The sequence below is a fragment of the Eptesicus fuscus genome, chromosome 14, assembly GCF_027574615.1.
Source record: "Eptesicus fuscus isolate TK198812 chromosome 14, DD_ASM_mEF_20220401, whole genome shotgun sequence".
NCBI lineage: Eukaryota > Metazoa > Chordata > Mammalia > Chiroptera > Vespertilionidae > Eptesicus > Eptesicus fuscus.
Genome location: NC_072486.1, coordinates 37,099,653 through 37,121,967, shown reverse-complemented (window position 1 = coordinate 37,121,967; position 22,315 = coordinate 37,099,653). Strand labels below are relative to the sequence as shown.

The window sequence follows — 22,315 nt, the reverse complement described above, 5'->3', positions numbered from 1 at the left end:
CTTCAAACAGCCCCTGGTGGAGGCCATGATTCACACCCTCCAATGCTGTGGCTGTTCTAGCTGGTTCCCCAGGGAGGTCTCGGGTACTACGGCCTGCCTTGTCCTGAACGTCCCACGTTGCTGCATGAGTCCAGCGGGTGTTCATTCCTTCTCTTACCTGATCTCTTTCTCAAAGAATTTCTTGCTGCCCCTGCATAACTTAAGTCCTTCCCAATTTTCCCTTCCTTTGATCCTTTTCCCCTTCATTTTCTCTTGTGCTACCCTTTCGCTCTCTAACAGTGATGCTGGGCATTTTGCTTTTTATAGTCTTTGCTAGCTGAAAGAACATTCTCTCTGGTCAGCAAAAAGAGAAGTCACATTGCAGAAGGCCACTTTTGTTCCTGTCCGTTAGTTCTTGAATTAAATGCCATGCATCACCATCAAGTGTGTTGTCCCATTGGGCAGTTGAGGGTAGGAAGGAAGGTGTTACCACTGTCAACTCTGATTTGAAATAGTGGCTGAATTTAAAGTTTAGTTATGATTTTTCATTATTGCAGCTTTGGATTTGCACTTAGCAGTCAATTGGATTTTTTCTTACTTAATCTTTTTCAAACCCATTACCATTTTTTCTGAATTGCCTTACTTGTCTCTAAGTAAGAAATTGCCTCCGTAAATGTATACAAGGAAGGTAGAGCTCAGAAACTCAGTTCAAGAGAGGAGGCTGCTGGGGCCAGCATGAAGAAGTGCCGGGGCGTCCAGGGCTCCAGAGGTAGCCGTGGCTCCTGAGCCAGTGCCCGTGGAGGCCACGGTGCGGTTGCTTATAGAGCGTTGTTTCCATTGCTGATCCTGAGCAGGTGTCAAGGGAAAACCCTGCGAGGATCGCTGCATACTACAGCACCCTAACCGAAAACGTGTGACCACGCTGGCTGGATCTCACGCAGCTCGTCAAGTGGAAAAACAATGAAAACCATTTCCCATCCAATCAGTACCAACTGTGGCAGGCTTCAGAACAAGGTCTCTGGGAATTCGAACAGAACTTGCACCTCTATTTCCTTTTTCATGGTAAAGACTCCTTTATTGGTGGCAGTTAGTATCCTATAGAATAAGAGAGGAATATGCTAGTTATCCTTTATGCCTTGAGGCGTAAGGACACACAGCATAGCAACCTGATCAGGGATCTGCGGGAGGGTGGGACAGCTAAATACAAGCAGGCGGCAGAGAGCTACAGGAGGGGGCGGGAGGCAGAGAGCTACAGGAGGGGGCAAGGTGGGAGGGAGCCACAGGAGGGCGGGGCAGTGGTGGGAGAGCTACAGGAGGGTGGCGACCCAACCTACTGGTGCACGGTTTCGTGCGCAAGGCTACTAGTAAGTCAATAAATACCGATCCCCATAGATGAACTCAGTTATTTATCAGTTTACTGGTCCATAGGGAGCTGAATGAAACTGAACCAATGGATTGCTAGGAGGATACACTGAAGTCAATCCTGCTTCTTGGGAAGGGAAGCCATAGCCAGCATATGCTGTTCCACCAACTGCGTATGATTTAATGCTCAGATGGGGAAGAATACACCATAATGAGCTGTGTTAGAGGGTGATTAATAGAAATGAATAAAAACATTTTCCATACGCCATCTATTCTTCAAGAGAAGACATCTACTGAAGGCTACATTGCAGTTGTGTTGCCCAAATTTGAAGGAAGTGACAGCCTAACAGATGGGTTACTGAGACAAAGACCACATGAAGAATCATGATAAAACACATTAAGGCCACAATAGCTACAATCATGAGGATTAAGACAGAACAAAAAGCAGCACGCCATTCAACCAGTGTGCTAACAAGAACCAGTATCCGTGAAAGAAGCATCACAGCCAGCCATCTACAGGGGGCAGAGTGTTCTTCCTTTCTTCCTACATCACAAGCCTCGGTTCCCAGGTTGTCTTCAACCGCTCAGATCTGCCCTGCCATGGACTCACTCTGTTTTTCCTTTGTTTTTTTTCTTTTCTTTCCAACAACTGGCAAGCAAGGATATTTTTCTGATTAAAAAACAAGCAAAGCACGTTGAGTAAAATTTGGAAAAGACAAAAATTTTAAGTAGCAAAGTAAAAATAATGTACCCATCATCCTGTAACCTATTAGTAATGACTCCACTTTGACATACTTCTGTTTGAATGTGTCAGCATGGTTAACTGTTTTCGCTCAATCTTCCATCAGTTTGAAGTTAAAAGGAACAACAACTGGCCTTTCTTACCCAGTCTGCTTCAGTGTGACACTACCAAAAAGTTTAGCCCCACCCCTTTCCCCAAACACCTCTCCCTTTAGGTTGTATGGGAGAGGTAAGTGTGGACGGGAGCTTCTCTAGTCCTTGTGCTGCTGAGATGGCCTTCCTCTGTGAAACAAAGTAGAACTACAACACTGACTTTTCAAATGAGGGACGTGTGAAAAGGCTTTGAAAAATAGAAAGGGCTTCCTAACATAGTATTTCCTAACAAGTATTATAATGCAGTGCGTAGATTGTAGTCGCTCAGTTGTACGCTGTGGTTACAGGTAGCTGGCAAAGAAGTTACTGAGAAGTTACTATAATTCAAAGGCACAGAGGCCTTTGAATACAACAAAAGCTTTCACCGCATTTAAACTAAAAAGAAAAATAGAACTGAATTTATGGTTTAAGACTATATACTTACTTATACAACATTTTAAATAAAAGGGCTTTAAAAATTGTTATTTCTCCTTAAAGACTATAACACATGTATAGTTAAATATCTCTTTTAAGTAAAACATTTACTTAATACAAAAAAAGAGCTGCTATTTAATTTACATGAGAAAATATGCTGCTTTAAAGTATTTGGTAAGTAACTATTTGTATATCATTAATGGATTTCTCATTTCAAATTATGCTAGTAAATGTTATTGTAAGTTTTGAATAGCTAATATTAGTATAGTTCATTTTTGACAATAATAAGCTACTTTTTTAAAAATAAAACTTCACAGTTCAGACTATGCCACCCAAAAAAATTAAATTAGGGATGTCTTATAATTAAAATTGTTCACAAAAATTCTGCCCATAAATTTCATATTACCAGTGTCTCAAGTGAAGACTCAAGGTCATAAATTGAACCCCAAATCAATGCTGCTCATCTGAATTGATGTGAAAACTGGTTAAACTGTAATCTTCCTGCAGTTAATGTGCATGCTTTCTCTCCCCTCCCCCGCTTCCCCCCCCCTTTTTTTTTACCACCTGAATGTAAGATAGCCATTCTTTCTTCTCTACCTCAACATCTTTCTCCTGATTTTCTAAAGGGAAATTTATAATACTCTCACTTTACAATGACTTTCAGGTCATATATACCACATTCTTGAGAACTCAGTTCATATCCTGTAGAATTTTCTATGTGATAAAAGGTTTGCTTATGTTTAAAGGGCTTTAAAAATTGTTATTTCTCCTTAAAGACTATAACACATGTATAGTTAAATATCTCTGTTGTTAAGTAAAACATTCACTTAATACAAAAAAAGAGCTGCTATTTAATTTACATGAGAAAATATGCTGCTTTAAAGTATTTGGTAAGTAACTATTTGTATATCATTAATGGATTTCTCATTTCAAATTATGCTAGTAAATGTTATTGTAAGTTTTGAATAGCTAATATTAGTATAGTTCATTTTTGACAATAATAAGCTACTTTTTTAAAAATAAAACTTCACAGTTCAGACTATGCCACCCCCCAAAATTAAATTAGGGATGTCTTATAATTAAAATTGTTCACAAAAATTCTGCCCATAAATTTCATATTACCAGTGACTCAAGGTCATAAATTGAACCCCAAATCAATGCTGCTCATCTGAATTGATGTGAAAACTGGTTAAACTGTAATCTTCCTGCAGTTAATGTGCATGCTTTCTCTCCCCTCCCCCGCTTCCCCCCCCCTTTTTAATACCACCTGAATGTAAGATAGCCATTCTTTCTTCTCTACCTCAACATCTTTCTCCTGATTTTCTAAAGGGAAATTTATAATACTCTCACTTTACAATGACTTTCAGGTCATATATACCACATTCTTGAGAACTCAGTTCATATCCTGTAGAATTTTCTATTTGATAAAAGGATTTGCTTATGTTTAAACTATGTATACTCTCTATTTAATACTTAGAAACATTTCTAGTTTTTTCATAGTGAAATATTTTCCAGCAAGGACTAAAGTGTACCAAGCCTCAGGAAGATAGGTTAGAAGTTTGATTTTCTTCTATGCAATATTTATTTTTATTTATTTGTTTTATTTTTATTGAATTTACTAGAGACCCGGTGCACAAAATTCATGCATGGGGGTGGGGGTGTACCTCAGCCCAGCCTGCACCCTCTCCAATCTGGGACCCCTCGAGGGATGTTTGACTGCCCGTTTAGGCCCGATCCCGGTGGGCAGTTGGACATCCCTCTCACAATCCAGGACTGCTGGCTCCCAACCGCTTGCCTGCCTGCCTTCCTGCTTGCCCCTAACTGCTTCTGCCTGCCAACCTGATCACCCCCTAACCACTCCCCTGCCAGCCTGATTGATGCCTAACTGCTCCCCTGCCAGCCTGATCACCCCTAACTGCCCTCCCCTGCCAGCCTGGTCACCCTAACTGCCCTCCCCTGCCAGCCCAGTCACCCCTAACTGCCCTTCCTTGCTGGCTTGGTTGCCCCAACTGCCCTCCCCTGCTGGCTTGGTCCCCCCCAACTGAGCTCCCCTGCAGGCCTGATCGCCCCCAACTGCCCTCCTCTGCCGGCCCGGTCACCCCTAACTGCCCTCTCCGGCCGGCCATCTTGTGTCCACATGGGGGCGGCCATCTTGTGTGTTGGAGTGGTGGTCAATTTGCATATTACTCTTTTATTAGATAGGATTGGGGTTACACTGGTCAACAAAATTATACAGGTTTCAGGTGCTCAGTTCTACAACACATCATCTGCACACTGAATGTGTGTTCACCACCTGGGTAAGAATATTTAACATGAGGGCCACCTTCTTAACAAATTTTCAAGGGTACGATAGTACAGTGTTGGTTTTTAATACTGGCAGATTGGACAGTCAGAAGTGGCTGTAGCCAGGTCAGTCATTGTAAGTAGAAGTTAATATAGTTTATGCCATAGATAACCCCCATTCCTGACAACAAGGCTATTTATTTCATAAGTCCATTGGGAAATGAGAGGAGTAACCAGGTAAAGAAGCTTACTGGTATGCACAGAACAGGTCATCTTACCAACATGATTAATAAAAGCCTCTACTCCTACAAAAGAAAAACTGTTAGAACTATTAAACAAATTCAGTAAAGTTTTAGGTCCTAAAATTTAGGATAAAAACCAATATAAACTAATAATAAACTATCAGAAAGATAAATCAAGAACACAATCCCACTTATAATTACATGAAATAATTCAGAATGTATTTAAGGAGGTGAAAGAGCTGGACACTGAAAACTACACAACATGGATTAAAGACTTACATTTAAGAACTGAAACTGTAAAACTCATAGGGCAAACTATAGAGGGGGTAAGTTCCTTACATGGGCCATGGCAATATTTTTGAATTCGACACAAAAAGCACAAACAACAACACCAAAAATAAACAAATGGGACTCTTTCAAAATAAGAGCTACTGCACAGCAAAGGAAACCAACAAAATGAAAGGCGACCTATAGCATGGGAGAAAGTCTTTTCAAACCATATATCTGATAAGGGGTTAGTATTCAAAATGCATAAAAAACTCAACGCAAACCAACTCAACAGCAAACAAATAAGCAAGCCAATTAAAAAGTGGGGGGAGAAGCTGAATAAATAGTTTTCTACGGAAGACAGACAAAAGGCCAGCAATTACATGAAAAGGTGCTCAGCATCACTCATCAGCAGGGAAGGGCAAATCAAGACCACAATGAGAGATCACCTAACGCCGGTTAAAATGGCTATCGTGAAAAAGACAAGAAATAATAAGTGTTGGCAAGTGAAGGAACTGGAACCCTTGCACACTCCTGATGGGAATGTAAAATGGTGCAGCTTCCCTGCAGTGTCTATTAATGTGAGCTGCATAATGACCCATAGAGGTCAGCACATGTTTAACAACACTGTTGTAAATGTCTGTAACCAACCAGATTTGAGATTAGGCAGGACTAGCTTTGAGTTGGATCTTCTTTTTTAAAAAATCTTTATTTTTTAAAGTCCTCCCCGCCCCCATTAACCTCTTCCAGCCTTCTCCCGCCCCCCACCCCCACCCCCAGGCCCTCCCCACCACATTGTCTAGGTCCCTGGCTTATGCATATATGCAGACAAGCTCATTGGTTGACCTCTTCCCACCCCCCTCCCCTGCCTTCCCTCCGAGGTTCAACAGTCTCTTCATGCTTCTGCGTCTCTGGGTCTATTTTTGATCATCAGTTTATATTAAAATTCTATAATTTTTTTTTTTGGCTTCTCTTTTCTCCTTTATAAAATGAGGATAGTGGTAAAGATTAAGTAAGATAATCAGTGGGAATATTTTGACAAAGTACCAAGTGTTCAATACAAGTTTATTAACATAACTACATAGATATAGCCTCCTTCGTTAAGTTCCAATATTTCCTTTGTAAATATGTTGTAAATGTGTTATTAATAACCTTAGTTGTAACAAACCTCTAAGAAAGTACTTTTTTAAAAAAAGTTATTATTTATTTTTTTATTATTAAAATAGAATAGAAGTAAAAATTGTCATACTTGTCTGGTCTTCTCCCTCATATTTGCTCTACTTTGAAAGTATAGTTCGAATGTTCTGTCATGACAACGTTGGTGCTATTCCTGATATCACTGTGGAATAGGGAGAGGCAGTATTTCTTCCAGTCTGTCCTCTGTGACAATCTAACAGCTTTTGGCAAGCTGAGGAAGAAATAATTCCCAATCTGTTCCTAAATCTTACATCTACATCTTACCTTTTTACACTCAACCTTAGATTATTTATCTAGACATGTATCTCACAGTTTTCACATTCATTTTATGATGAATGCTTCACTTTAAAAATAAGGCAGAAGTTTCTTTGAATTATATTCTAGTGGGAATTTTATCATAGCTCAAGTTCACTATAGAGAAGAATGGAGATCAAAGCAGGGTTGTTTTTTTTTTAATTGAATATTTTTCTCCTTATTCTCCCCAGGAAATATGTTATGATGAATTTTCCCAATTTAATTCTCATTATTAGAACCTCATGATATAAATCTCATTGCACCATAACAACCTGGAGACATGTAGTCAGAAACAGTACCAACATCGGGTTATACATACATGATCTGAGGTGGGATGCCCTGGGACTTGAACCACAGCTCTGTCACTTACCAACTGAGAGACCTGGGACAACTTAAAAAGTCCTGTGCCTCAGTTTACTATCAAGGGCAATTATAATAGTGCCTATCTAATTGATTTATGTGAGGGTTAAACACATTAATCACTAACCCTCAAACCTTAGTTCTTCATAATTATAAATATTTGAGGGATATATCTACACTTCTTAAAAATAATTTTTAGAAGGTGTAATATGTGTCAAGAAATCTGAAAAACTCTCTCATTTTCTATACTTCTTTAGCAACAATAATGATATAAAATTATTTAAAAATTGTTTTCAAAAGATCTGAAAAAGATCAGATTTTTTTAAACAATAGAGGGTCGAAATAAGAAATTAAATGTATTTATTTTCTCCACTTGTATTCTAAAGCAGCTACTGAAAAACAGAAGTGAATATAGAAGTTGGGAAGACCAGGACTGTTGGTGGCCATTCCTCTTTGCCTCATGAAGATGACCCATAAATCCACCTGCCTCCATTCTGATAGGTAGAGGGCCTGTGAAAGTGTTTGGCTTGATTTCTTCTAACAAGAAATGCTCCTGATGCTTTATTTTGTTCTCTCTGAATTTACGTTTTATAATAAGTAATCACAGATTGTTTTCTCTGTATTTATTTGAACCTAGATTTCTCATAAGTACCATTAGGTATGACTAATAAGAACATTCACAAAGAAGATTTAAGAAGAGTTCAATAGTAATATCAAAATATAATTATACAAATATAAAACTGGATTTTAAAATACCCAGTCATATGGCTAAAGGCTAAAGCATTCTTCTGTGATACATGGTTCACAAATTCTTTTCATAAATTTTTGTGATTTAATCATTTCCTTCCATAGTTGTCTCTGAGAATGACAGATTCATTTTTAAAATATGTAAAACATAATCCACCATGGAAATAACTGTACATATTGCTTGAGACATACATAATTTCTACCACACAAAGCAAAACATGGTAAATTGTGATGTCTCTAAGTCATTAGCTTTCTGATTTCATTTAAATCTTTACATTCTACGACAGAAAAATAAAAGATTACTTCTGCTCATATTATAGTCTATTTATTTATATCACTTACATTAAACAATATACCATGGCCAAGAATTCAAAGACAATTTAATACTGGGAAATCTACTAATAGTAAAATTCAATGTCAATAAGTCTAAAGGAAAAAATATCTTTATTTTTACAGATGCCAATATAATCATCTGGCTAGCACAGAAGCACAAGGGTGCTTCCTTAGCATGACACACCAAACCAAAAGTTGACATCATTTTAAATGATGAAATACTACCAGGATTTCCATTAATGATAGAAATAAGGCAAGAATAACATTTAGGATATACCAGCTAGTGCAGTAAAATTTGAAATATAAATACAAGTTATAATTACATTAAAGGAAGAGATAAGCGTACATTAGTATGTAAGTTATAATACAATCATTCCAAAGAGTGGTGAAAGAGTGTAATAAAGAATAGTGATTATTTAATAGTTTGGGGGCAAACAGTTAATGAATTCAAAAGAAAATACCAAATACATCCTTCCAAAATTATATATGAAGATAAATTCCAGATATATTAATCTCATAAATATGAGATGATAGAAAAAGCAATGGGGAATGTTAAGGGCAGAAGTAGAATATTGGGGAATAGCTATTAGTTATAATAAATAAAAGAAGAAATATTAATCATGAAAAAAAGGAAATGGTCAAAACAAAACTTACAGTAAGAGAAAACCACAGGTGAATACTTATGCAATCTCATGTTGAAAAATCATTGCTATAAAAATAAAGAAAGAAATATTGATAGAAAATATTCATAAATATGACCATATAAACATTTATGAATACAAGGTTGAGTCAATAACTTGGCCAGAAAATGCAAAAATCTTGAATGCCTGTAAGAAGCAATAGCAGCAAGTCTCTTTTTAAATTAAATTTTTAAATTTTTTTTAAATTTTATTTTATTCCCAGGACAAGAGGGATGTCCTGTAAAAGTAACACAAAACAACATATTACACCAAACAACTGTTGTATTATTTGCCATAGAACTTACTCTCTCCGTTAATTTGCTTTAAAATGTAAGCAATTTGTTAAATTTTCCAGGATATTAACAATACAGAGCACATTATTCTTTTTCTAGATAGCTATTAAATTACACTCATTAAGCTGCATCTAAAAGGCCTTCAAAGGTTTAATGAATAATACATGAAACCTTTAGGACACTTTATCCTTTTATAATAGGTAGAATTATAAAGTTTCTATCTACATTGACTATGGAAACTATAAAATTAGAGGAACACACTGAACATTTTCATATAGATGGAAATCTAGTTTTTCCCAAATATCTAAAGAGTATACTATTTCACAGATAATTTCCTATTAGACTGTGACTATGTATTTTCTTGCAAAGATAGTTGTATTAAACTAACTGGTAGTTAGCAATGAATAAATCCCCAGTGAAGTTTGTAGGAAAATGGGTGTTTAAAAAAAAAAAAGCAGCACCTTTACTTATATTTTCTTTATAGCATTGTAGGAATAAGAATGCTTAAAGGAACTTAAAAAAGATCTAAGTGTGCTAAATTTTTTGCAGTAGTATAAAAGAGAATATAAATTCTGTAATACATGAAATGCTGCAATGAACTAGAAGGAGTAAGGTTTCTATTGCAACTTTAATGTGAAAGCTGCAAAAATGTAAGGATGTAATAAAAAAAATAAGAGGGGAGGTGCTTAAACTAGAGTTCTATTTAATAACATTAGTAAATTGGGATTGTACACCTTCAGGACCCAGAATGAAATAATATTTGAGTGTCATAAAAATGCTTTAAGACAAAGTGACTGGATTTTAGCTGATGTTTCAGTTTAAAACTATTATTCTTTCACACTTTTATTATAGAATCAGTGAAGGTAGAAAGCCTACTCTATTGCATTTAACAATATCTGTAATCCTATAGATTAAAACTATACTTCCTCATCACACATAGTAAAACCCCCTTTTCCGTTTTTTATTCTTGACCTTGTAAAAGTGTTTTATTAGTTCTTAAAAGATGATATCTTTATCGGAAACAGGGAGATTATAATCACAAGAAAATTACTTTCACCGTATTTTAAAGGTATGAGAAATAAGTAAACAAGCATTTTCAAAGTAGAAAAAAATATGCAACCTTATTATGTCTGTTGTCTCCCCAACTCTGGGATCTCAAAAGCAATAGCAACAATATAATAATTAATAATAACTTATACTGGGCTATAACTTCTAAAACTGATTAGTAACACATTTATACATAGTTAGGTCAAAATTGACAAGAATATCTGAAAGATATTACATACAGATGAATCTGACAAACTAATGTTGAGATGTTATCTGTGCATTTATAACCACATGTTATCATGGTTAAAAGAATATCCCAGTTGAATTCAAAAATTTGAAATGAAAAATTTGTTTTAACAATCTTGTACAAAAGACAAAAGTTCAGAGGACCATATTGTGGATTTAAAAAAAAAAATGATGGTTTGGTTGTGATTGACAGCAGAGCCAAAGCAGTAAGAGTCATTACTGGTATAATGAGTTAAAAAAAAAAAAAAAGTACTTTTACTTACTTTTCTTAACTAACAGATGAGGTTGATACTCAAAATCAGCATAAAACATTTGAACATCCAAACCATAGTTATTCTAAGGTGTCTTAGTGACATATTCTACTTATCATATAATCATGATAGTTTTTCATTAATTTTCTCACGTAATTAAGTTTATGGTATACTTGCAGGGGACAGTTCCACTCCACTGTCTGGCAAATCCCCTTCCAGAAATTTTGACAGTATATAAAATTTGAGGCAAGCATTTTTATTTAAAAATCTACTAAGTAGTAAATTAATTGTACATTATTATTTATGTGGATATACATATTTATGAATAGTCTAAGATGTCTCACTCTTCAAAATAAAACATTTCACCAGTAACCACTAGTAAATTTTTATTCATGTTTTTCATTGTGTTAACTCAGAGGACATTTCTGTCTGATTTCAGCTTCTGAGCGATCCAGAGACTCTACATAGGATGCAAGCCTATACTTCACCAGAAATTGCCTCTTCTCCTTGCATCAGGAGGCCTTCCACATTTACTTGTTCTTGGCACTGTTTGCTTTTCTACTTGCTCTAGCTTTTCTAGTGACTTCTGCCACCAATGAGTAGGTGTCCAATCTTTAACCCTTATATCCATCTATTACTAGTACTGGTTATACTGCCATCTAACTCTGAAAGATTAACATTGCTCTGAAAGTAACATTACTTACCATCAGTGGTTTGCATGAACAAACTATTGCTTGAAAGTAAAATAATTTCTTCTGAAACTATTATGCCTCATCTTTCTGCTTTTGAAATTTTGGTCCATATTCCCTGATAATTCTAATTTTGTTCTTTCCTATATTCTATTTCTTATCATAGTCATCTTAATGTGCTAAATTTAAATAAAGGCTTTAAATAATTTAATTTTAAATGTAGAACTTTCCTTTCAGTATCCAACTATAAGCATGCATAAAATTGGTGATGGGTTATACAATAATGTACTTTAATTTTTGTATGAGTTTAGATACTTTCCTCTTCTTTCTTATTTGCTTATTTTTCTTTCCTTTACTTAAAATTTGAAATGTGATAAATATTTTAATACATTTTTTCAGAAAACAAACCAAACCAATAACCATAATAGTCCAATATTTATATTGTTTTAAAATATCTCATTTATAAATTTCAGCACAATTTTTTATGAAACATTTATAATGGAACATCACTTCATCTCAGTTATAAAAATTGTACTGTATATAATAACTAATGACAATATTCCCCTAAACTAATATAATAGTATTCCCACTCACTTGATAATAATATATGTAAAAGATACATTTTGAAATTAGTCTACTAGAACTAGACTATTAGAGTTAGAATCCAGCCTAGTTTCAGTTCTAGATTCAGACCATAATTATAGCTTTTCTTTTCATTCAGATGTAATTCTCTTCTATTAAGACCATCCATTTTGCTTAATACAACATTTAATCCTATAAAATATGCTGAAAGGTCTCCTAAAACTTTAAGCCTTATTACTGATGAATGCCTAAGCTATTTATTGAGTCAAATAAAAGTTATTATATGTTAAGCTTACTCACTTTCTGTTCAAACTATAAGTAACATCTCAGTTAAAAACTATGAACAAGTACCCATCAATAAAGAAAAAAAGAGTTCAAAGTATGTTAATACTTACAAAACTGCAAACTGAGTTTATTGTCTTCTGACAATGACATCTATAAAATTTGATGAGACTTTTATCAAGTAAGTTATTCTTAGTTCATTAGTCAGTTGACTCTTACTTGGGCATTGAAGGGTTAACTCATTTTAAAAGAAAAGAATGTTAAAATTTCTATATCTATATCTATATCTATATCTATATCTATATCTATATCTATATCTATATCTATATCTACATATATCTATATCTATATAGGTAGATATAGATATAGATATATATATATATGCCTAAGCAACTGTTACCACCGAATGACCAGAATGACCAGACAACCAGCCAGTAGCTATGACACACACTGACCCAGATCTTGCTGCTGGGGCCCTGATAGCCCCGAATCTGGTTCATCTGCACCCCGGACCCAGACAGAAGGGAGGAGGGAGCCCGATTCCTCGCAGAATCAGCTATTGGTTAGCTTGCTGCTGGGGACAACCTCTTGCGGTCCCTCCCCCTGGCTGGCTGGCCCTCCAAATTGGACCTGATGGGAGGGGCAACCAGCCAACCTCCCTTGGTCCCTTCCCCTGGCAGGCCGGTGCCCCCCTCCCCGATTGGCCCTGATCACTGGCCAGGCCAAGGGACCACACCCGTGTACCAATTCATGCACCAGGCCTCTAATGATAAAATAAAGTGTATAAATGTAACCAAGGTGATAATTTTTATCTACACTAATGAAAGAATAACAAGCTATTTGACCGTACCTTCGTGACACCCACCAGCCAATCAGGAGTGAGTATGCAAATTAACCCAACAAAGATGGCAGGTTAATTTGCATACACAGGTGCCAAGCAGCCAGAGGCGTTCTGAACCACCCCAGCCACTCCAGGCCTCTGGGCAGCATGGAAAGGCAGAAAGCTCCAGGCCGGAGCAGAAAGGCTGCTCGGGCCAGAGTGAAGGCAGTGCCAGCAGCCAGGGGAAGGAAGGCCCATTCTTGCACGAATCTTCATGCACTGGGCCTCTAGTTTTATTATAAGAAAAATATGCAAACAGGGTCAGCCTTACTATTGGCTTCATAATGAATCTTACAGTAAGGCATAGGGTTTCATAGACTAGGAGGCCATGTAGTGCACATTCTACATTCCATTTTTATGAAAAAGACAAATAAAATAATAATAATAATAAAGCTTATACCAGAGTCTTAAACAAAAAGTAATTTTTAGTATGTCTTGAAATCAAATCAAATTCAACCTCATGAACCACATACATGAGCCATTATAAAAAAATCATTTATAGTCTTAGCCCAAAGCAAGGTACAAATGTAAAATAATAATTTCAAAAGACAATTGAAGCAATGGTAGCATTATTATAAGTATATAACCTTTCAGTAATTAAGTAATTTAAAAAAGATAAAACTTTCTTGAATACTTAAATTCTGGGATACTTATTAGAAATTCAGATGTACTTTAGAGTTTCACTGTATATTTTGGAAGAGTTTTCATCAAAGAACTAAAATAACCTTACTTTAACACTAAACTTTAAGATTTCTTATAATGTTATGGCATAATTATACTAAACTAGAGGCCTGATGCACGAAATTCATGGAAGAGCAGGCGTTCCTTCCCCTGGCTGCTGACCAGCTTCCCTCTGGCACTGGGACCCAGGCTTCCCTAGCAGCCCTGGCTTCGTCTGGAAGGATGTCCAGAAGGACGTCTGGTCTAATTAGCATATTATCCTTTTATTATTATAGATAATCAAGTACTTAATGTGTTAATAAATGAGATGTATATCTCCTATCCACATATATATTAACCAATAAATTACAATTTCATATTTTTATTTTCAACATTGGTATACAGAATAATTTCAAATTTGTTTTATTCCAGAAACTCTCTGGTCAGCATGCCATACAATAAAGTAATGATAAATACCCTCAAATTGCTGTAAAATAACTGAATTGCAACATTCCTAGTAAATAAAATCAAGTTTCTGGGATATCAAATGAAAATGCAATTCACTTGAGAGAAAGAAAATATTACCTTATTACTGTGTTGCTATTATCTTGTATCATATTGCCTTTTTGGTTGCTTGCCTTTCACATCTTATCTCTATTAACTTGTAGTAAATGCTATGTCATAAAAAAATGTCTTAAAATAACACACTTTTCTATTTTAAAAATTATAGGTATCAGAAATTCTTTCTTTTCCAATCATTTTGAGAGAAAAAACACACAAAAATGTCTCCTATTTTTTAAGATATTTCCAGCCAACCTAGGAAAAATTCACTATATTTGGCTTAAAATTTGCAATTGATTCTGTGAGAATGAAAATAACCCTATTGTATATTATAATGGGGAGGAGAGATGATTTCTTGTCTGAATTGCCTTTTGCTCTCCACAGGTCTAGGGCTGGCAGCACCAGGGTTGGGTTTCATGGGTTTGGAGTTATGCCCATAGTTCCAGCAGCTTAGACATTGGGAGAGAGGAAGCCAGGGCAGACTACTACAGAAAGCTGGGATTCAAATGCTTTGAATTGCTAATTCATTTCACAAATAAACACCAACACTGGTTAAGTGACAAGAACTATCTGAGGCATTTAGGATATGGTCAGAACAAAACCAGCAAGAACTTCTCATGGATCTTGTATTTTAACTAGAGGCCTGGTGCACGAATTCATGCACATTGAATGGAAATTAATTAGAAGGTGGCTGGCGGGGTGGGACTGGGCGAGATGGGCTGGACATGCCCTGGAGCCAACCTCCCACAGTTCCACCCCAGCCAGCCACACCTGGGGCGGTGCCAGGGCTTGAAGGGCATCTGGGGAGTGAGCAGGGTCCCTCCGGCAGGTGAGGTCCCTTGGCCTGGCCTGTGGGGTTCAGGCCAAAACCGGCAGTCTGACATCCCCCGAAGGGTCCCAGAGTGCTAGAGGGCACTCTGCAAAGTTGCTATCACTCAGCAGCTCCTGCGTTAAGCATTTGCCCCCTGGTTGAGCATTGTGTATCATAGCTACTGGCCGGTAGGCCAGTCGCTTAGGCTTTTATATATATAGATGTAGTAAGTATAAAATCTATGTTCAATGGTCCAGAAACAACACTGTACTATTACACAGTTTAGAATCCAGATGTGTAGAAAGAAAACAGTAGGTAGGAATAAATGAGGAGATTCCCATATAGTCCACAAATTGTCATGGACTGACAAAATTCACATTTATAAATCGGGTAATATGACCCCTAAACATGTCTGTCTGACTGACTAGAAGAATCAGAAACTCAAGACACAATTCATTTATGGATGAAAGGTGATGAGCAGAAAAAAATCTTCAGGTTCAGAGTTCTTTTCATCAAAGATGGAACAAGGCTGCATGATTCATTCCAAGTATAATCTTCCCCACATAGAAAATTCTGGAATTTTGTAAAGTGGCATAGACCATTCAATGGAAAAAGGTATGTCTTGTTGAATGAAACAGTAAAGCACATTAGATAACCAAGGGAGTCAGAGCAGCAATCCTATTTTACTCAAAAGCCAGTTATGAATTGCAGTCACAAATATAATCAAGAAAGTTTTATTTTCTATATGAAATGATGAATGGGTAGGTGTACAAAAGGTTGCCCAGAAAAGAAAGAGTGGGGAATTTGGGGAGGAGTTGGAGAAATTGCCTTTCTACAACTAAGGTTTGTGGCAATGACGAAATCATAGCACCATCCGTGAAAATTCTGATTTCAGAGCAGAGCTCAGCACAATCCCTCCTTCCTTTCCCTCAAAGCGTGAGTTTCTTAAACTCAAGTCATAATTCATGCCAAGGAAGTCTTGATAAAGGGGACTAAAATCTTGGCAAGGTCAAGATTTAGTCTAAGAAATGTGTTTCTGGAAAGATGGACGCTTCCAGTCTCCCCACCTTGGATTGGCAGAAAGCACTACAACACTCTGTGTGTGAGGACCACCTTCTCCTCTGAATCCCCAGCCCTCTGTTGTGCAGGGACTCCTGGCGTAGGATTAGCAGCCCGATTCACAATATCCTAACTCAGTCAAACATCCTACTGTGAGGAAAGCATGAAACTCAACACATAAAATGTTACTACAGAATTTAGGACACATTAATACCCTGTACAATTTTTACAGGACTCTTTGTTCCTCTCTGCCAGCTTTTTTTACACAAAGAAATTTGGGGATCCTCAGAATTGTCAAGAGTTGAGATGTCAGAGTTGACTTACTGAGTTATTAATTAACTAAGGAAGAGACCAGAATAAGGCATAAATGCCACAGATAATTTGGGAAAGGCATGCAAACAAGGTTCTTTTCTGTACTTAGAGGATGTAGGGAGATCTGGCTTAAAGAAATACTCCAAAGATACTGAAAATATAGGTTATGTAAGAAAATGCAGCCTCATGACTTACAGAACATTATAAAAATAATTCAAAACAAACTAAAAATAGAATAAAAAACATATAGAAAATGACTTGTTACTATGGGCAACTCAGGCTTGCTATAAAAATTTTGGAAAAGAAACATTTTAAATAAAGTGAAAAAAGTATCCTAAAAGAAATTAATTTTACTCAATTTTCATTAAGTCTTTTTTTTTTTTAAACAGACATTACCAAGGCCTGATTCCAACTTTCTAAATTAAAGAAGCATCATTTTTTTTACCCATCATAAATACCTTAATAAGGCAGAAATGCAGACTATACTGAGTAGATCACCCAGAATGAGCTGAGAGAGCATCATCAATAAAGACAACAGGTGATAGAGAAAAGAATGGATTTAATACACACATACTTTACTACAATTTGATAATAATCATCTTCCCTCTGCTTTCACAAATCACAACACAGAGATTTATTATAAACTAAGGTAGAAAAAGAGATTTACATTCATCAAAAAATAATACTCCAGCCTTTTTTTTCATCATTAATACCTATTTGTAGCATCTGTATGACTGGGAAATCTGATTATAATCTTTGAATTACTACAGAGTGTGTTGGAAGTTGGAATCTGTTTTATTAAATAAGAATCAAAGGTGTATTTTCCTATTTTGCTGATCCATTATAAAGACTTAAATGGTAGAATCCAGTAATAAGAAGCTCCAGGAACATCTAAGAACTTTGAAGGAGACAAGTTGCACAGGTAAAATGGTAATTATTAAATACAGCACCCAATATTTATGAAAAATACTTTGATAAAGATTTTTTTAAAGTTTGCTTTATCAATCATTTCCTTTTCATGCAATGACTCATTGGTATTAAACAAAACCAATTCCTAATTTTTAGAAAAATTAGAATTCTATAATGTTTTAATTATCCTTTGATATGGGTAGGGTGGGATAGTAAGCCAATACTAACAGTAAGTTTGTTTTGTAATTCAAACATAGCTGGGAAAAAGCTCCCAAAAAGTAATCCTCATTTTTATGTACCTATATTAAACATAATTATATTGATTTCAGTAGATTAACATTTGGAACTAAATGTCTTGCTACATGGGAACGTTTGTTCCCTTTTCCTGGAAATCCTATAGGTATTTGGGTACTTTTTCACATTAATAATTTATTTTCTAAGACAAATTTAATGTCACTTTGTTATTTTGTCAATGCAACGCCCCACCTCTAATAAGTTGAATGTCCAAAAGTATTTTACCCAGGCCCATTGTACTGTGTTTTTTTTTTTTTTAAATATATTTTATTGATTTTTCACAGAGAGGAAGGGAGAGGGATAGAGAGCTAGAAACATCGATGAGAGAGAGACATCGACCAGCTGCCTCCTGCACACCCCCCACCGGGGAACGTGCCCGCAACCAATGTACATGCCCTTGACCGGAATCGAACCTGGGACCTTCCAGTCCACACAGTGGCGCTCTATCCACTAAGCCAAACCGGTTTCGGCTCATTGTACTGTTTTGGTGACAAAAATAAAATCAGTTCCTGCTCTGCCAGGACAATACATATGTAAGAAATAACTTGAAGACTCTGCTTTTCTTGAAGCCTAAGAAAAACAGAGGCAGGCCTGGCTGTCTATAGAGCTAGGATGGAGCCATGGACTACAGATGAGATCTTTTTTGTGTCCATCTTGAAGAGCTAAAATCATCAAGTGAGAGCCATCATACTTACCACCCCTACTGTGTATATCCAGCGTGCATGTTTGAAGCTGCCAGAGACATTGGTGTATAAGCATGCTTTACTAAGACTTGGAGCCACATGCTTGCCCTCCAGTCCAGCGTGAAGGTGGGCGGGAGATGGCAAGGCTCCTCACCTTGGTTTCTTGCAGACTCCTTCCCAGAAGTTAGACTCCAGACTCTTGATCTTGGTTGTGATATGTCTAACTCCGGTGAGTTTCTGTGGGCAGCTGAGCTAACAATGTCAGGCCCCTGTGCTCAGATCCCTTGTGAGCCCTATCTTGACTGGAAAAGAGAGCTTGTCCTGACTCCATGCACTTGGATTATTTGACTTCCTGGTGCCCCTGCAAATGACATATGTAGCTGTAAAGAAAACTCTATGAATAGGGAGTAATTATCCCTATTAGTCCCAACTGTGCTGATTTCTGCTAATTCCCATTTCTTGCTTGTCAGTTCCAGGTAGAATATCCTTAAATATTACAAAACTGGCAACCTGTTATTTCTGACAATTTTACACAGATGTGATATACCATGAATCAAATCTTGTTCCAAGATATAATTACAGTACAGAGAGCAAATGATTCATACAATTCAGTTATAAAGTATGTATTTCAACAGTGGACTAGAATGTCTCATACAGACAGCAGCCTCCTGCATAGCCTCCTTCCTGAACCATGCCATGCCTCATTTCTTTACTCTACAAACAGTAATCACACTGATTTTTTTTTGGAAGAGAACTTCTTAAAATGGTAGTATTTGTTTTTAACATTAGAAAGTTATCACTATAAACTCTCAAAGCAAATCTTTCTTCTCATTGGTTTCATTTTTCTAGAATGGAAGCAAATTAAATTTCTAAGGCCACCAATAGAAGTTAAAACATTAAACCACTTTCATACTATAAAGAACATAGAGAATATAGTGCTATATTGAAGAACACATAGCATTAAAAATATAAATGTGTTCTGCTTTACTTTTTGGCAATTCAATTTTCTGAATAGACAGTAATGTGAAAATCTGAGAAAAAAAATCAATCATACCTACAGTACTCTCAACAGCCTAGATATTATGTGCTTCTTAGGTTTGATAATATTTAGTCGAAAAAAACACCATTGTAATCCATTGGTCCAACTTCTCTGAGTAGATTATAAAAATCAGCCCAATGGCCCTTGATGGTGTGGTTCAGTGGTAAAGTATCAGCCTGCACACCAGAGTCCCAGGTTCAATTTTTGGTCAGGGGCACATACCTGGGTTGCAGGTTTCTTCCCCGAACCTGGTCAGGGCACATGTGGGAGGCAACCAATCAATGTGTTCTCTCTCACATTGATGTGTGTGTGTGTCTCTCTCTCTCTCTTTCTTTCTTTTTTCCCCTCCTTCCCTTCCCCTCTCTCTAAATACCAATGTCAAAAATATCCTCAAGTGAGGATTAACAAAAAATAAAAACAAAAGGACAACATATCAGCCCAATGTTTAAAGATAAAAGAGTAAGACTAATTGAAGAAGGCTATCTTTTCTTAGAATAAATGTAAAAGTGAGATATTTATGGATATTAACTTGATAAAAGGAAAATAAAAGTTCTGTTAAACAGAAACTCATATAATTATACAGTGAATGCAAAATAGTAATTGTGTGAATTAATATAATCAAAGGAAAGTATAACGTTATAACAGAATATTTTGTGATTATGAAAATGTGTAGAGTGATAGTTTTCAGAAGGCTTGTGATTGGTATCTGAGAACAGGCAATAATACAACAGAAAAGTTTAATGATCCCATAATGTGACAGACGAAAACTTTGATGACTATGTCCTGTGACTTGACTTCTCCAATCCTCAAACACTGGAACTGCACATTGCTCCTATGTTCAGAGTGTCATCGCCCATTCTCATTTCTAAAAATTATAGTTCTGCGATTTTATCAATGTTCTATTTACATTTAACCAATTTTATTAAGATCATTTTGATATATCATAAACATTCCATCATTTCCAACTTCTGCAGAACATATATATACAAACCTCAGAATAAAATCAGGTGTGCACCCTATGTCATTTGAAGTTATATCCTATTTGTTTCATGCAAATAAGTTCTTTTTTTTTTCTCACTCCTTTCTTCATATACTTTAGAGGAACTATGCAGACTACTCAATGAGAGGAGAATGGTGAAGAATGAATGGATGGATGAATGAATGAATGGGATTGTCTAAATATAAACTAAAGCAGAATCTATAGATATCACTCTATAGAAAACCCTGCATAGAGAGGCGCCATTGGAATTATATACATGTAGTTGTCTATCCTATGAAACTGGGGGTTCCCTAGAGTTTATAGAGACTTGAATCATTCATCGGTGTTATCCCATCATGTAGCACAACTAGTATAATAGTGGACTGCTGGCTTTCACCAAAAAATCCATTTCCTTTCCTTCCTGGGCACACAACTAGATTACATTTTGCCAGCATCCCTTACATAGGTCTAACTATATGACTCATCCTCAATAAAATACATGTTACTTCCAGACAGTGTTCCTGGAAAGTTTCTGTCATTCCATGCTCTCTTTTACCTTCTTCCTGATGGATAAGAGGACAAAGCCCCAACAGTTGCAGAGCTATAGAATAGAGATCAGTCCCTGAACCATCTCGGGGTGGGGGGAGTGCCTGTTGTTCAAGAAAATCTGCCTGGCTAGGGAGAAGCAAGGGATGTGCTTATGACCCAAAATTTAAGGAGGCACTTGCTCTCATGTCCTCAAGTTCATTCTTTAAAGGACATTCTTAATCTAATTCCATTGTACCATTGCATGAAGTTTCAAATGACCATAACAGCTCTAATTTGAAATTGGGAATTAATCTTAATTATGTCAAGTAATATTCTGTGGGTTTAGAGAGCATGTATAACCCTAGCTGCCACTGAATGGGAAGAAAACTAAGCTCTCTAATACACAGAATTCAACATTAGTGAGCAAAACATGGAATAAACTAAGTGGTTAGTTTAAGTCCTAATGGAAATTACTTTTAAAGGCTTATTACTCAATGGAAATATTCACAGGAGAGAGAGAGCATACAGTGGGTCCTTTGCCTTGAGGATTTTTATCTGAAGGTATCAGGGGAGGTTCTCAACAGAAAATTCATTAGCTTTCCAGGTATGTCCTTTCATGATTGTGGTCTCTAGTGATTGGTTGGTGGCAAGGCAAGGGGTCATTAGTCCATGTAGCTGGTCCTGATGTCACCCATAGCATCGTCCTCTGGTTTTGCAGTTTTTCTGGGCCTGGAACTGAAGCACAACTGAAGCCTAAATGTCATCTCTAGTTTGATCAAAACTCTGTCCCTTTGGTCAACAGACCCGAGGCTTTGTTCCTAAGGTTATTTGATGTAGGTCAGAACCTCATTGTCTTGAGGGCTTAATGCTTAAGGGAGTGGTTGTACAAGGGCTCCATGGGAGTCCTATGAGGCTATTCTCTGGCCCCCTTGCTCCTTCTCTAAGGGGGTTTAAAATCACATGACTAGCCATATGCTAGAGAAGGAAGGTCATCCTGGGGGAAAGGGGAAAGGTCCCACCCTACAATACTTGTTTTCCTAGTTTTGCCTGTTGTTAGGCACCTGGGCTTTCTGTCTGTCTTTTTTTTTTTTTTTTTTTTTTTACTATATTTTTATTGATTTTAAAGATTAAGGGACAGGGAGAGATAGAAAAATCAAT

At 36.5% G+C, this 22,315-nt stretch overlaps 1 protein-coding gene and 1 pseudogene across 2 annotated transcripts in view; one reads left to right on the top strand and one right to left on the bottom strand.

Annotated features, from left to right (window-relative positions):
* MAGI2 (membrane associated guanylate kinase, WW and PDZ domain containing 2) overlaps positions 1 to 22,315 on the bottom strand; it is a 1,197,465-nt gene that overhangs the window by 1,111,195 nt on the left and 63,955 nt on the right. The window lies entirely within an intron of this gene.
* Positions 715 to 6,791, top strand: LOC129151496 (protein Abitram-like; annotated as a pseudogene).